At 36.5% G+C, this 17,691-nt stretch overlaps 1 pseudogene; it reads right to left on the bottom strand.

Annotated features, from left to right (window-relative positions):
- Positions 1-5,590: 5,590 nt before the first annotated feature.
- Positions 5,591-16,335, bottom strand: LOC132063553 (cyclin-L1-1-like; annotated as a pseudogene).
- Positions 16,336-17,691: the final 1,356 nt, after the last annotated feature.

Genomic DNA, 17,691 nt, shown 5'->3' with positions numbered 1-17,691 from the left:
TGGTGATGATTGCATTCCTTCATTCTTTGCACGCAAAAATTATAATACACTTTCTTCCCAAGTGGACGTTGTAGTGGCTCTGATCTCTCCCTTGCTTGATAACTGTTTTTCAATCAGAAGAGCAATAATAAACAATGGATTACAATAGGGTAATACAATAGGGTAAAGTGTTCTGATTGTGTACACTCACTATGATTTTTGATTGGGAATCAAAAGAACAACAAAACACACAGAACAGTGCTACGGCAGTAAAAAGAGTCATATTTGTCCCTCTTGAAAAAGGTTCAATATTGCCCTCCGTTAGACTATCCGTCCAGGCCCTTAATGTTATATATCGATCTCATATTAATATTATAAAAGTGGCTCAAATTTACCAAAATGGCATGCCAACTCACCACACAAACCCTTCTTCTTTCACCACTAACCAAAGTCACCAACACATTCACCATATGTACCATCACCACCAACATAATTATTCTACTTAGTATTGCATTTGTTGCTGTACTTTTAATAATCACATTGGGTCTTTGATTATCATACCAAAAGAATCACTTTTTCAATTAGTAACATTTCGCTATTTGATGTTTAACTGTAATTTTTCACTGTATTTATCTAACATTTTGCGACTAGAGATTGCTTAAACAAAGTTTCCAATTCCCATTAATGGCTTATGTTGTAGTTTCCGTAACCTTTTTCTTTACTTTACGGAGGAAGAGCATATAATTATTGCTAATAAAATGTATTTTTGATAATGTAGACAAGGAAAATAACGAACTAACAACAATAACACGACTGTTGATTAATTACCTCATAGATTTTCACTGTCTTCTTCTGCGAAAGTTCCAGCGCCGTTGACTTCTCCTCTTTGCTCTGTATGTCATTTCATGAGTGATAGTTGCAAAAAAGTCTATGAACCATCTTGGCCTTTCAAATCTGTATATGAAATACAGTATGCTAAAAATCAAGCCACAACCATACCCAATTAAGACAGATTGCCAACACTGGTGGACTCTTATTCTGGCCACATTCATTTGACAATGGGAATCCACACAAATCAGAGTTTTCGAGCTTTTAGATGGTGTAAACGAATAGGAACAAGTAGGAAAATTTACTGATCTTCTTGCAGTCATATTCATCTCAAAAACTCCTTCATATTAAACTAAACATATCAATGTTTTCCACATTTTCACCAGTAGAAAGCGTGTAAGACCTTCTGAGAATTAGCAGCTGAACAAATTAAATTCAGTTTGTGAGTCAAACAATTAATTACCAAACGGGACCCAATAGATAGGAAAAATCACAAACAAACAACTCTCTACTGACTCCAGCTTTGTCCCCAACTTTAATCAAACTATGTTATCAACTTTGCGTATCTAGTGGGGGTTTCACATGAACCCATGCAACCAGTGCTTCTTTTCCTAAATCATCATGCATAGTAATATTATATTTTAGAAACAGTACTTTAATATAGATGTGTGTATCCAAGCTTAAAGTATCATACTGTATAATGTGGTGACGATTGGGTGCACTTCTCTGAGCAACGTTAGGAGTACAATTTTATGTCTATATTTTTAATTTTTTTCTTCTTAAATTGGATGCAACTCCTTAAGTAATTATTGGTGTCATTCTTTGTGTTTTAATTAAGTACTTTTTTTACTTTCTTTCTTTGTATGGTTTAAGCTTTCAAACTATTCAAGTCATAATAAAATTAAATGTGTATATTAATACTAGTTGTAGTAGATGACGTAGTATATAATCTATGAGTTCAACTGATTCCAACATTTCGACGCGGAGTAGCTATATATGTAAGAAGCTACTCCCTCCGGATCAAAAAGAGTGTCCACTTAGCTATTTGCACACCCCTTAAGAAAATACTAACTCCTAGACAAAAATAGGTAATTTGACTAAACTGCCCCAAATTAAATAGGTATTGGAATTTGATCACATAACACTTAATAGGAGCAAATCTGGAAAGATAAGGTTAATTCTTTCTTGATTTGATAAGTGGAAACTCTTTTTGACCCAAGAAAAAAAGGTTAAGTGGACACTTTTTTTTATCCGGAGGGAGTAGTATTTTAAGAAATATTATTGAATTTGAACTTATCATTTCAAAAGCATAATGGGTTCAATGGTAAAAACTTAAAGGTTGAACCGTCAAAGTCATATAATGAATCCACCTTTTCATAATAGTAACCATATTATGAATATTTTAAATTTGTCTCTGATTTTGTCCGGTAAGTGTTCAAAAAGAGTAGGGATTTAGTAGCTCAGTTGGTTAGTTACCTGAACTTTCACCTTGTTTGTGAGGGTTCTAATCCCCACTTTATAATCCCTTTCTCCACTTTCCTTTCCCTACCCCTATGCAATAAAAAATATTTAAAAATTAAAAAAAAAAAAGTGTTCAAAAAGAAGGGGGAAAATGACCAGTCAATGGCAATTAGAGAAATGCTTCCTTTGATTTTCGCAGAAAAGAAGGGCTTTAGGTACTTGAATTTTACTCTCTTAAACCTTACTAATTTAATCCTCGAAATACTAAGTATCTTTCCTATAATGCATATTCACGTTTTTCTTTTTACACACCCTTTAAAAACTCATAAATAAAAGTTTATTTTTCTTTGCATTACCCTTATCTCCCTCCAATTACACTCTTATTAATATTGGTTAGTTTAAAAAAAATTAATGTTTAAGGGCAAAGTAGGAAAACTAAATTAATTCTATCTTGATTTGTAAATGAACAAGTAATTTGGGAGGGATATTTATAGTAATGTGGACAACTAAAATGGGACTAAGGGAGTATTTATTAATCATTAAAAACTACATTTAATCACATAAAATTTGAAACTTATTAATTAAGACATTTTTATTACAGCCTCATTATTGTAATTAGGATAGTTCCAACGTTCATTAGCAAGTGCGCTAACCACAGTGTTTCAAACATTTGAATTTTTAGCAGTATGAACTAGTGCTAGGAGTATCATGCCAATGCTCGAGCATGGATTAATGGGATTTAATTCCAAGTGTATGCTTGACACTTAATTAAAAACTGCATCCCCTACCAATTCCCTCAAACGTAATTCTACTTGTATTCAGTTAATTCCGCTCAATAAACGTTTGCCTATCTTTTCACTACTTACTAATCCATTTCCGGCTTACCATTCTCCAAACCCACATCCCATACGTAATCAGATAACTGTTCTAGCTTCTCATTCGGTTTTAGCTTCTAACTGTCCAACTTTGCCATGTTCGAAATACATTATTACTTGTTTGCTACTTCTATCATTAAAAATCTAAGCGCATCAATTCTTCTTCTTGATAACCGAATGTGAAAAGATGGAGCGGAATTAAGTTGGGGCAAATATGGCCGGGGATCGTAGGTTTTTTAATTAAGTTGAATCGAGTTTAAATGATGGAGCGGGTTTAAAAAATGAAATCCGGTTATTTTGTGGGATTTGGAGATTTCCGTCAAGACAGGGGTATATTTGAAAACTTTAATGACGGGAAGGGTATTTTTGACCCAAATTTATAATGGAGGATATTTTTAGCCCTTAAAACAAAGTAGAGAGACATTTTTGACTCTTTTCCGTTTTATTTTTCATAAAAATTCTCAATTGTTAGATGCTCATATTTGTGACATTCTTTGGTAGAGACAAAAACTCGTAGATGGCCTTTTCAAAAACTTAGAATGACTTTCGTTTTGACACTTGGACTGAGGCCAGTTCAAGTTGCTCTTATGCCATCCAAAGTTTGTACCATAAACATTTTCTTTGGCATGGCATAGGTATCGTACCACAGGTTTCGAGAGCGTGAGAGGGTTTTATTATCAGAAAGAAAATTTAGTATAGATAGAGTGAGAAATAAAGGGAAAACTTCGATTATTACACACATGAGCTTGGTTGGGAATTTGTAATATTATAACCATATATAACTTTGGTATACAATTTGATTCTACGCATAATTACAATTATTGAACCAGATAACTTTAAATCAAACCTATTGATTGAAAATCATGTAATAATCTCAACAGAAAATAGCCGAAACTCGATACAAGATGCACCAGTTAAGTCAGTGTGTGATGGGATTATTTCTCCTGGATTAACACACTAATGGCCTATTGTTGTCGTCAGTTTCTTGCTGGATGATTAAGATGGAACCTACCTATAGGGAGGGCAACAAGGTAGCAGATGTACTAGTGCAATGACAATGGAGTTTTTTGTAGAAGTTGTATTATGTTACCCTTCCACCTTCTCTAATGGGTTTATACACCCAAGACTATCAAAGGACCAAAGATGGTAGGATGTCCCTATGTTTTTGTAAAGGCTCTTATTATATACTCCTTTTGAAAAAGAACCTGATCTGTAGGATGTCCCCCAGGTGTTTGCTGTAACATGTAGTGAGGATATTAACGGACAACATGTTCTTTTAGAAGCATCTGTCATGTAATCTATCGTATTTTGCCAGGGAAATGGTAAAACTTTAAGAGTTTCAGTTGAGCTATTCTTTTGATACTTGCCGTGATCTTTCAACTTAAGTTTGGAACGAATGACTTAGTTTAAGTTTTGACACTTCATGGCTTTTATGTTCATTGACTTCAGTCGCAGGAACAGTGAATGAATTCCGAATTAAAGATTAAAGAACCACAGAACTAAAATGTCTCTTGGCTTGTACTGAGAAACCGAAAGTTCTGAAATAAAGGTAATTCTGACTTCTATATTTATGTCAACCAAGTCCCTGATCAAACTTTCAAGTCAGTGGAAGAATTTCTTAATCTTAAAATATCCACTTGACTTGTGAAAAGTTTGGAAGAGCACATATTAACCTGAAATCTTTACTGGACATTAATATTTCATGTCAATGAGCATTGCACTGCATATAAAATGATACCCGTGTCCTTTCTCTCTGTTTTTTTCTTTTCCTTCTCGGAGAAGCTGAAATTTCAGTTATGTAAGTCTCTATAAAACTGTAGTGCAGAAAGTTAACAATCTTGCTTCAGTCTACAAGCTATAGTGGTTCATTTCACAAGCTAGAAGGTGAAAGGAGGAAGTCTGTCTAAGAGAACAATCAACTAAATGTTAAGGAGTAAATGTTAGTGCAGTCGCAATACATTTGGACAGCAAAGGTTTGTCAATCATTCAGAGGGAACTAAACAAAAATAGTTAAAACCAATGACTCCATTAAAGAGACCCTGGTTTGTACATCAAGTTGCAGTACAGTTTCACCAAGAAGGCACTCTCAGCTATATGCAAAGAACTGCAGCGAGGCTCCATATAGACAAAAAGAATATTTGGCATGGTAACCTGCAACATCAAGCCAGAAACATGTTTTTAGGTTGCTCAACAGGACGATGAGGGGTTCAATTTCAATGGCCGGATATACCATTTCCCCCAACTAATAAAATCCTCTATATGCAGACTGACGAATCCGTGAAGTGTAATTTAAAAGAAGCTTTAATGGAGCAAGCAACTACTTGAAATGGTTGAGTTACATTTTCTAGGCCGTTCCAAGCTAATGGTGTCTACGACATCCTTCTCCCGTGATGAATAAGAGTGGTAATCACGATCTGCATACACAGAAAGTTGTCAAGTAGAGTCCATCAGGAGTCAGGACTCAAAAGCAGACAAAAGTTTATTGTTGTTTACCTCGAGAAGAGTGATGTTTTGGTTTCTCCCAGTGACCTGCAACATTTTTTTTTTTTTTTGATGAAGTTGTTTCATTGAGAAAAGGCATCAAGCAGATGCATAATTACAGGGGCCAATTACAAATAGACAAAAGCAAAAGAGAATTATAAGCCCCTATAGATTGGCTCCCTCTAAAACTAGGGTGCTAATAAAATCCAAAAACTGATCTGTACTAGTCACTGGGGACAACATTGTCCAGCAGTAAAGGTTTACTAGACATTTCGGTTTAAGTGCATGAATGGGAGTGGTAGTTGAGGAACCATCAAAACATCTTCTATTCCTCTCGATCCAAATACACCAAAAAATTACAGCAGGAATCATATTCCAGATCTTTCTGATCGTCTTATCAACTAACTGAAGACTCCAAGAAATTTGAGCTACCCTTAATCTTTGCGGCATCACCCAACTTAAACTGAAAGAACACAAGAACATGTTCCAGAGGTCATATGCTACTGGGCATTGAAGAAAAGGTGGTTGACTGTCTCTGGAGTTGTGTTGCAAAAAAGCATCTGGTGTTGTCCAACTCTAATCCTCTCCTATTTAGATTGTCTAAAGTAAGACAAGCATTGTTTAGTGTAATCCAACTGAAGCATTTGATCCTCATAGACAGATTGGTCTTCCATACTAGCTTCCATGGCCATCTATCAGGTACTTGACTTTGTGAGCAGAGTTGTCTATAGCATTCTTTCACTGTGAAAATGCCTTTGCTTCCCCACCTGAGCCTGTCTGCTTCACTTTCATCAATATTGTGAGCTTCCACCTTTGCCAACATTTCCATCAAACTCCCAAGTTCCAGTCTTGCACAAACCTTCTGAAATGCACATCCAGTGGTTGTTAGTCCTGTTTTTGAGCAATTGTGGAGTCACTTATCCATAGCTATGTTAAAGATATTGGGATAATCCACCATGAGAGTAGAATTGTTGAGCCATCTATCCTTCCAAAACTTGATATACTCACCAGCCCAGGGTTTGAAGTGTATTCCATGAGAAAATTCAGAGCCTAGCTTACTGATAAATTTCCAAGGACCAACTCCATAGGGTAGATTCACAGTGTTAGAGCTCCAGTTGTCTTTCTTTCCATGCTTTGCTATGACCACATCTTTCCAGAGGCTACCATTTTCAGAACCAAATCTCCATAGCCATTTCATAAGTAGAGATTTGTTATGGATTGCCAGATCTTTGACCCCAAGACCCCCATTGCATTTTGGGAGCAAAACTTTGTCCCATTTTATCAGATGGACCTTATGAGTGCTGCTGTTTCCTTCCCATAAGAAGTTTCTCCTGATCTTATCCAGCCTTTCTAGCACCTTCTTTGGGATGGGAAAAAGGGACATAAAATATGTTGGAATACTGTCTAGAACACTGCTGATCAAAGTGAGTCTTCCATCCAAAGAGAGGTATTGAAGTTGCCAAGTAGACAGTCTCTTCTCAAATTTCTCCACTACCCCATTCCAAATATCACAACACTTGAACTTGGCACCCAGGGGGAGGCCCAAATAAGTGCTAGGAAGTGATTCAATGTTGCATCCCAGGATTTCTACCAGCTCCTTTGTGTTGTTAGCATCATTGACAGGATAGATAATACTCTTCAACATATTGATGTGTAATCCTGATAAAGCTTCAAAGTAAGATTCAGGTATAGAACTTGGGACTTGTCTGCATCACAAAAAACTAACGTGTCATCAGCATAGAGTAAGTGGGATATTGTCAAAATGTTTCCTAAGTTTGAGCCCACACTAAATCCACGAATCCATTGCAAGCTGTCTTGCCTTTTAACATCTTGCTTAGCCCTTCCCATAGCCAAGATGAACAAAAAAAGGAGAGAGGTCCCACTTGTCTAATTCCTTTCGTGGAGAGAAAAATCCAAGCGGCCCTCATTTATCAAGATAGAGTATTTAAGCGTGGTGAAACAATACTTGATCCATTTAAGCCATTTGGCCCCAAAACCCATTCTCTTCATGATAGAGATTAGGTAAGACCAATTTAACTTGTCAAAAAGCCTTTTCTAAGTCAAGCTTACACATGATTCCAGGGCTCTGATTTCATTCTCAATCTAGAACCTCATTAGCAATTAAGGATGCATCTGTTATCTGTCTTCCTTTGATGAATGCATTTTGATGACTAGAGACCAGTTTACCAATTACTTTCTTCAAGCTTTCAGCTAAGAGTTTGGCCACTATCTTATAAACACTTCCAATGAGACTTATCGGTCTAAAGTCTCTCATTTCCATTGCCCCAGACTTCTTAGGGATCAGGGAAATGAAAGTGGCATTACAGGATCTCACCATATAGCAATGTTGGTGAAAGTGATTCATTGCCCCCATGATGTCTTGTTTTATGAACTCCCATGACTTTTGGAAGAAAGCCATTGTAAAACCATCTAGTCCACGGGCTTTATCAGGTGCACAAGATTGGATGATTGCATAAACTTCTTCTTCCCCCAAAAGCCAACTTCAGCCCCATTTGTCTTCCAACGATAAAAGCGGCCACTCCGCCAAAGTTGGAGGTTGGCCTCCGATCTTCGGTTGTGAAGAGATTTTGATAATAGTTCGAAATTTCCCCCTTGATCGGGTCTTTGTCTTACGAAATAGCATTGTCGATTATGAGCTTATCAATTGAGTTGTATCTCATGTGAATTGGCCAAAGGCGAAAATATTTGGTATTCTGTCCTTTTCAACCATAAACATCTTGATTTCGCCTCGAAAATTTCTTCAACTTTGGCTAATTGTTCCGACTCGAGTTTCAAATTTGTGAACTTACGCTTTTTGACTGAGTTGGGAACCTGGTCTCTATTACTGTTCTAGGAGAGTCATTTCTCTAGGGCCTTGCTTCTTTTAGATTCAAACACGTACAACTTCCTTGTTCAATTGGAAAGATCTTTCTTGAAGTTCCTCATTTTCTGGGTAAGCACAAAGTACGGACTGCCATTTGACTGTATAATTCTGCCACCATCCCTCGTAGTCAATGAAACCTTCATTTGAAACCACGTATTTTGAAATTTGAAGTAAGAAGGTGGTGAATCCCATTCCCCGTTCTCTGCGATGAGGATTGTGGTCGGAGATAACTCTTGTAACATATTTGTTTGATGACTTTGAAGCTTTCATTCCGTTACGAAGAGACTAAGAATGCATCGATTCGAAGGCTTGTAGCAAAGTATCCCTCTAGACCAAGTGGCTGAGCCCGCCCAAAGTGGTAAATCTATAAGTGAAGATCTTCAATTGTCTCGAGAAACACCTCATAGCCTTGGATCTTTGGAGCGATTCAATCTTTCGGTCACATATCTACACATTGAAGTCTCCTCCCGCGACCCAATTTTCACCCCATAGACCTCGACTCCGCCCAATTCATGCCATAATTCCTCCCTCTCAATGTTTGTGTGAGGACCGAACTCCTGTAAATCCCCATCTGAAATCCTCTGTGAGGCTCTCTAAGAAGCAAGTAATAGAAAAGCGTCCTTCATTGTGAATCAATGCATTTCCACAATCTTTTGTCCCACATAATTATGATACCTCCCCTGGTGTCACTGGCTTTCTTGCCAATCAGCCCATCTATTCCCCCCAATTTGGTGTATCAAGTTAGTGCTCAAACCTTCCATTTTGGTTTCTTGGATACACACATATGCTGCTTTCATTTTTTTACTAGTGATGAGATGGTGCTTTTATCCATCTCGTTAAGACCCACGATGTTCCGACTTAAAATCTTCACTTTAAATACCGGAATAGTTTTGGTGGTTCCTGCCCCTGTTTTTCATGTTGCTCCCTTCATAATTGATCCCCGTATTAGATTTTGGACTTCAATCTCCCTTTCTTCTTCCCTGTTTCTTCTTGATAGGCGTGTCATTTGAACTCTTTCTTTGTACTTGAGCTTGTCTATTTTCATCCATTCTCATGATTAAATCAAAAATTTCATGTTTGAACCCATTTGCATGGATCCCAAAGGCCTTGCATACCTTCCCCACGTAACTAGCTTTGACCATTTTGAAGTGTCCACTAATTTTGGTTCTTGGATTATTGTCTCCGTTGATCATTTTGGCGCCGATGGGGATGGAGTGATTCGTTGTGAGAATCTGTATCAGAACAAACCAAGGAAGAAGAGGTCGCCTGGCCAATCCAATCTTTGAGAGAGAAACACGAGATTGTTGATGAACACTTTTGCTTAAATACTGCTTCGTAAATATGCCTGCGAAATAGTCTCAAAAAGTGCATGTGGGAGAGAGATGATTGTGTTGTTGTGCTGGGACTGTTCTGGAGAGAAGAGCGTATCTTCTGGCACTCTCCTTTCTAGAGTTTTCCCTGTTAGACTCCACTGATGTGTCTTTAAAAAATTAGGCTTTGATTTATTGTGGGCTTTTCTTTTTGGGCTTCTGTTATAATAAGAATAGGGAATTTTTACGTGTTATAGCTACTTCTAATACATAATTAGTGATAATAACTACCTTTTATTTTAATTACTAATAATAACTAAATACTTTTTTAATTTAACTATTATAGCTACACAGTAATTTTTGAATTACCATTTCACAAATACACCTAAAAATTAGCACCCCGATCCATATCCTTTTAATGGTAACAATATTAATCACTTAATAGACATTACCATTCTCTCTCCTTTTCATAACTCTTACCTTTTATGATCGTTTTCTTCTCTCTTCACGCATATGCCAAAAATTTCACTTCCATTCTCACCAATCAAGAAGATTCATCGTATTCTTTCTTTTCTTTTTTTTTTCAAAAAAAAGGAAAAAGAAAGCTTAAAGTACTCACGTTCTATCCCGTCTCCTTTGTTTCGTGAAATTTTAGCTATTTGTGTTATTATTCTTCCACAAAATCAACTTGGTGGAAGTGATTGTTTGCTTCGGGACATGGTGGTGGTTATGGCGGCGCACGAGAGAAGGGGAGAGAGAAAGTTTTTAGGGTTTTGAGAAGACGAAAAATATATGTATTTGTGTATGTTCTATGATATAACTACGATTGTTGTGGTTGGTGGTGTATTTTTGTAAGTTTTTCTATATATTTGTGTATTTTGTTCAAATTAATTCCATCGGTTCATCTAGTTTTAAATACACGGGTAGCCTTAATACATGGTAAGTTTCTATATATTTATGTATTTTGTTCAAATTAATCATCAAATACATGGGTGATGCAAATTTGTTACTCACACAAAATACGCTGAGATTTAATTTAAAATACATGGGGTTTTGATTGGAAACTTCAAATACATTAGTTATGCTATCAAATACATGGGTAAATAAAAAAAATCAATATTGAAAACTTCAAATGCATTACCACTAAATACATGGGTGATGCAAATTGTTACTGCTTACACAAATACATGATATTTAATATAAAATACATGGAGTTTGATTGGAAACGTCAAATACATTAGTTATGCTATCAAATACATGGGTAAATAAAAAACGAAATAAATATTGAAAACTTCAAATACATTGGCTGTTGATTGATCATGTTTGTTTTGTCAATATATTTTCAGAGGTGTTGAAGATTTAATTTGAAATTTGAATTTTTACGTTTGAATGTTGAAGAATGCATGGAAGAAGAGAAACATGTAAGGAAAGGGAATATTACAGGAGATTTTGCGGAAAAGAAGGTAAAAAATATCTTAATTACTCGTTAATGCCACCGCAATTCTTACCCTAAAATAAAGGAGCACATTCCTTTTTTTTTCGCGTATTCATGTATTTGTCAACAAATACATGCGAAAACATACACAAATCAGCTGATTTTTAGCTACGAATGGTAATATTAAAAAGGGTAGCTACAAATGGTAGGAAGCTACAATAAGATAGTCATTTGAGAAATTTTACCTAAGAATAGCTTTCAGGTTGGCCCAACACTTCTTCATTAAAAGAAGTAGAGCAGCTGGCTTCATTGGGCCTGTGATGAAAAGAAGGAAAAGAAACCCTATCCTTTGAATCGGCTAGGCATGGGCCCAGAAAATTTTGAATTTGAATTAAAGCTGTTTTTGTCCAATTTGTCCACGCACGTGGTCTGACTTGACCTTTCCATCAACTTTATCCCCCATCTTCATCGCCGGTCTCCTGTTGACTGGAATCTGGATTTTGAGCCTAGCTTTGATCCCAGATTCTCAGCTTGGCCTCGGGGTGGCTGCTACATCCTTCAAAATCGAAATCTCATATCTCCAATTTTCCATATCAAGATCCAATTTATCTAGGAGTTCCACCAGCGCATTTTTAACACAGATTCTGGCCCAAGTATAGTGGCTCCGGTGCTTTGTATCTTCGTCGACATCTATAAATCCACCACAAATATCTCCAATGGATTTGAAAGTGTCGAACTTCCACCCGTTGATTGGGATTCCGAATGCCTTGATCCACTTTTGGTCTGACCTCTGGGTTGCTAATTCCGTACCAGTGACTGGAGACCACCACTCCAAAGATAAACGTCGACCATTCCAGAACCAATCTCCCGCATGAACCCTAGTTGCTTCCTGTCTCGATGGCAATTCAAAAAGAAATTGGTTGTGGCCCATTGCAATAACTCTCATGCCGGCACAAATTTTCCACCTGTTCAAGAGCCATTTTTGAATCACTTCATTGTTCGGGCTGTAGTTGAAAGGATCATTGAAGGTTCCGACTAGACATCTTGACAGGAATTGGTGGCTTTCAACTTCTGTCCCCTGTTCGCTCTCCTTTGTGTGAGAAGAGATGGGTTTTGAAATCTCCGGCCAATCAGATAACCTCGCTGTGTCAACATACGTGTTCATCTGATGTTTATTGGTGTGTCTGAACCTGATTGAACCTTGCATACCCAAGAATTTGAGGATTTTGTCTGCAATATCTCCCCATCCCGAGTTGTGAACAATTTTTGGGATGATCACTGCATTCATCCTCCCATCCATGATTCCACACGAATAAAACGACCGTAGCTATTAAAGTTTGCGAAAACTCTGTAATAATAGGCTTGAGATTTCCATCCCCATCTTCTGTAGAAATTCCCTGGTCGTTTCGAAGCTTGTTTCAGAGTTTCACACACTCTCCGAAAGTTTTCCTCGTCTATTTTGATTTTTGAAGATATTCTCTTCCCCCTTTCAATCAGCGTAAACCCATCACCGGAATCTATAAGCTCGAAAGATTTTACCCCACAAATAAAGAAGATTTTCTCTTCCATGACTAAAAATAGAGCACCTTTTACAGATTGAGGTTAAAGTTGGGCTCAAAGACAGTGAATGCTTTTTAACTCTAGCTTCATTCCACATTTAGATCAGCTTGAATAAGTCAAACCAGAATAACTAGCCAATCAAACATAGAAGAGTCTGGACATTAACATTCACAAGCCTCTCTGAGTTTTGAGAAGTTTCGGAATTAGACAATCATGAATCAACCAGAACTTACTTTTGTCTCTTGAACGATGACTCCTGTCCTTGGATTTTTCCCTGTCCCTTTCAAAGTCGTCTCGCTCCCTTTCCCTGTTAGATTCCCTTCCCCTATCATGTTCACGAGACTTCAGTCTTTCCTTATCCCTGTCTCTGCCCCTGTCCCTCTCTCGCTCCTTGTTCTTTTCTCCACCAGCATCTGTTCCGTGGTCAGTCTTTCCAGGCTCTTCTTTTGACTCCCCTTCTGAAGGCATGCTTTTAGAGTCATCATCGCTCTTTGTCGAGTCCTTCAACTTATCAAGGGTAGCTTTTGTTACTGCCTCCTTAGCCACTACCTGTTTTCCTGGTGTACCAGTATCTTCATTCAATGAACCTTCCTATAAATAAGAGGGGGGGGGGGGGGGGGGGGGTTAGCATCAAAATGGACGTGTTCTATAATATAGCAGACGACTATCAAATTGAACGACCGGTGAGTGCTTTACCTTAGATAAAGGAAATGATGGTGAGTCCCTTGATCTGTTTGATGTATCAAAGGAGCCTCCTTCCTTCCATACAGGAATGTATTGTGCTTTTGGAAGACTGTAAAGATGAGCGAGAACTCTGCAAACTTCATCTATACCAGCCTTGTCTGCATCAAATGCTTTCCACCAAGGAGGATTCTCTGGGAGGGGCACTTGAAATCTACGGGTTGCAACATATACAACTCCATAGGCCACAACCTCACTATTGAATCTTACACAACAGTGTTGTGCGCAAACTGCTCATAAACAAAAGCACCCCGGAGGGTTTTATGGTTAGAAACACTATCATTTCTGGGCAATGAGCTAAATAGAATTTTTAGGCCAATTGATTGTTGATCACTGCCCAATTAGTTAAGCTTCATCCAAGAGTACCATGACACTTGTTAGAAGAAAAATATAGAAGCTAAAAGAAACAGATACCTTGATGAAACAAGTAACTTTCCAGTACATTCCATTAAAGGTTTGAAAAAAATGAAACAATAGGGATACCCTGGGCCAATCATTAGCTTGCACAATTTAGATAATAAATTAATAATGATGGAGGTTTTTCTGATTTTTCTTCTTGATTTGGTATACAGTACCTCTATGTTGCCAAAGAGGTAATGTACAGCGGATGCCATCTTATTTACATTCTTCAACAATATGTTAATAACACAAGGAAAATTATGTAAGCAGCACCTGGTTTAATTTAAAACCCACAATGACATAAATAAAACGAAAGAGAAGGCTATATTTCCTTTATTTGGACAAACGAATAGTGTGTCAATATGATGGGATTACTCACAGCATAGAAAATTGGGAATGGAAAAGGAGAAAATATTCTGAAAGAAAAACAACAACCAAAAAGCTTTTCCCACTTATAGTCTTTTGTTTGAATAGATCCCTAGGAACCCCAACATCTTTCTTTTACATCAGTTACATGACCATTTCATTTTATAGGACAGGTATGGATCTTGAAGACTGTCATATATTGATCATGCCACACCGACGGTATGAACCAAAAGATATAACTACTATCAAGCTAATATCAGAGTATATGCTTCCGAAAAAATAGATGGTACAGCTTCTAAGTGTTTCAAGTTGGCAACACAATAATATAGAGAGAAAGATGGCCAAAACGCAAACATAACTTAATCAATTTTAAAGTACTGAGCATTAAATGTTTACATTAAATATAGAGGCAACCAGGTGCTATCATAACTTGTAGCAATAAGAAATACTTTCTGTTGTCAACACCCGCATAAAAGAACATATTCAGATAAACATAACAAAGCCTAAACAACACTCACCTGTCATGTGCAAGATTCCAAGCTTCTTGTCTCAATTCTGCAGGTGTTCCAAGAGCTGCGAGGTAGTTTGATATAAATTTATGAGGATGCTCGACATGGCAGATGAAACCCATCTCCTTCAAAAGATGCCTCTCTGTTCTGATTAGGTCTCCTTTCAAATCAATATATTTCTGCAAAAGAGATCAAAAATCTTTGAAATGGAAGCACCAAAGAAATGTATCAACTTGATGTCTTTACAATATGTAGAAACCCCCCGTGTAAACACCAATGAAATGTAAGAAAATGCAAACTTGGTGGGCACAAATGCATCTGAAGGAACCACCATCCCTCAAAAGAAAAAAAGAAGAAAAAGACGGGTAAAAAGGGAAGTTGCAGATGTATGATTTTACTCATGAATTAATACATAAAAAGTTCGCAGCGACACCATCAGCTATATTGCAGTCTTGCGACTTGCAACGCATCAAAACTTTGATTTTATCTAGGGGAAATATCACTAATATTGTAGATAAAAAGTTGTGTACAACTTTCAGGAAAGTTACATGTGCAGACCCTTTCAATTGGGTATTTCAGGAACGAAAAAGAATAATACTGATATAGAACATACCAAAAATGTAAATTCCCCAATATATTAATGAGTAAAGCAAACTAACATGCAGAGAGAAATAAACTCTTTTCTCAAGTAAATGAGATATCAAACCTTCGAAGATGTATCCAGGTGCTCTATAGGTAAGTTTTTTCTCCTACATTCCATTCTGTGGAAAACAATAAGCACCTGCCTTGCTTTTCTGGCTTTCTTCGAGTTTTGATGCAAGCCAAACACAACTAGCAGCAACCCTCTGCAAGTTAACACAAAAGAACCACACGTCAGTATGAATAACACACTCTTTCTTTTGAGAAAAGTGGGAGTTGGGGCAGAGGTGAAGAGAAAGCAACCTTCACATTAAAACGGGCAAATGATTTCTTGCAGTAAAAGCGATGAAATAACACTTGACCAGTGGCCATTACAGCTTGGGGTCTGCAAATTATAGTGTTAAGGAGACACCAATGCCAAAACTAGAAAAGTACTAGAATGACAACAACAACAGCATACCCAATGAATCCACAAAAGGGAGGGTAGTGTGTGTATGCAGACCTTTACCCTTGGGAGGTAGAGAGGTTGTTTAGTTAGACCCTCACTCAAGGAAAAGCAACAGGAAAATCAACTATCTTCATATTAACTCATATAAACAAAGGATACAATCTGAGCAAAATCCCACTTTCTTGGATCGGATCACAACAATAGATTCGAAGTGTCATTTCCGTAACTTCATCAATTCCATCTTTCCTAGAAGGGGAGTTTATAAGCTGCTCCTCTTCTAGATAGAATGTATCTATTGCCGTGTAAATCATAGTTGTAACTTCAAGAATCCCCTAAACTGCAATAAAGAAACAAAATTTGGTAACCCCATATCACCAAACTGTATAAACAAATATGAGAGAGCATATAGCAGTTGCACAGAATTAATGGAAAATTACGCTCACTGTCTACTGGGAGAAAATATTTACGCCACCTGGCCCATATTTTGAGTTTATTACCCGGTTTAGCCCATATTTGTGTATAAACACCTTTTATACACTATACAAGGTGGATAGATTATGTTTTTCCCAGGTATAATGTCGTATAATATTGTATATTGGGCTATGTGACGTAATATTTTATGTTGGGGTGTATATTCTTGAAAATTTCCCAATTAATTAAACAGTTGATCCTAATCAAATAAACCTACCCAGAAATATATATATATATATATATATATATTCTTTTTTTCTCTTCCCTCACATTCCAATGTACTGTACCATACAAAATTAAGGTATAATCTCTTATATTACGAAGCGGGACAAATATATTAACAAAGAATTGATTATGGACCGATGAATGAATAACTATTAGATTTAGAACCCAAAAGGAAATATACCCACAAACCCTAAAATCCTAATTGTAAATATATATATATATATACACATACATAGCAAGTGTATAGAACACTTTGCTGAAGAAGAAGAAACTGCTAATAATTTCTTCTTCTTTTTTTTTCTTTTTTTTCTTTTTCCAACTGTATGTCTTATTCGCTTCGATCAGATTCAGGTTTCGACTTTCGGGGAATTGTTTAATAGGAGTATTATGCGTATGTTTGGCTTTCTTTTCTTTGAATTTTGATTTAATTAATATATAAAATGCCCTTCCCTTTTGAGGGCTAAATTCATTTTTGGAATAATTATACTTGTGTCAATCTATCTATATCTATATCTATATATAATATAAAATGAAAAAACTAAAAGATTATGTAACCTCTACAGAGCTTAATTAATCAACACGTTATTTATCTTTTTTCTCATTTTTTTGAATTTTTTTCTATTTTTCCTATTTTCTTTGTACAAAAAATAAATATGGCATTACTACTCATCCATTTATCATTTCTATTCTTTAATGCAAAAACTTAAATGTCTAAAAATTTATTACTCCACTCATTCCTATTCTTTATTGTAATGTATTTACTATTCCAACCTTTCATTCCCTCCATGAAGAATGAAAATGTCTTCATGATAGGTTACGTTTTTTGGTCCTCTTTCACTACTTGTATGAGCATAAAGAAAAGGCTACGTGTATTCTTTACAATCATCCTGTGGCGGAAGGCAACAATACGAAAGAGAGGATTTTGTGTTTGTCCTGTTTTAGTGGTCATCAAAGAAAAAGATTTGATAATTCTCCAAAACTATGAATTTTGTCTAAAGAAATTTTAAAGTTGGATTTTTTTTTGCTAGGGTTTTTTGAAGGCAAGCTGATATAAAAAAAATTATGCAAAGCAGGATGATA

Source organism: Lycium ferocissimum, chromosome 7, assembly GCF_029784015.1.
Source record: "Lycium ferocissimum isolate CSIRO_LF1 chromosome 7, AGI_CSIRO_Lferr_CH_V1, whole genome shotgun sequence".
Classification (NCBI taxonomy): domain Eukaryota; kingdom Viridiplantae; phylum Streptophyta; class Magnoliopsida; order Solanales; family Solanaceae; genus Lycium; species Lycium ferocissimum.
Note: the sequence above shows the minus strand (reverse complement) of the source record. Positions and strands in the feature narration are given on the sequence as shown.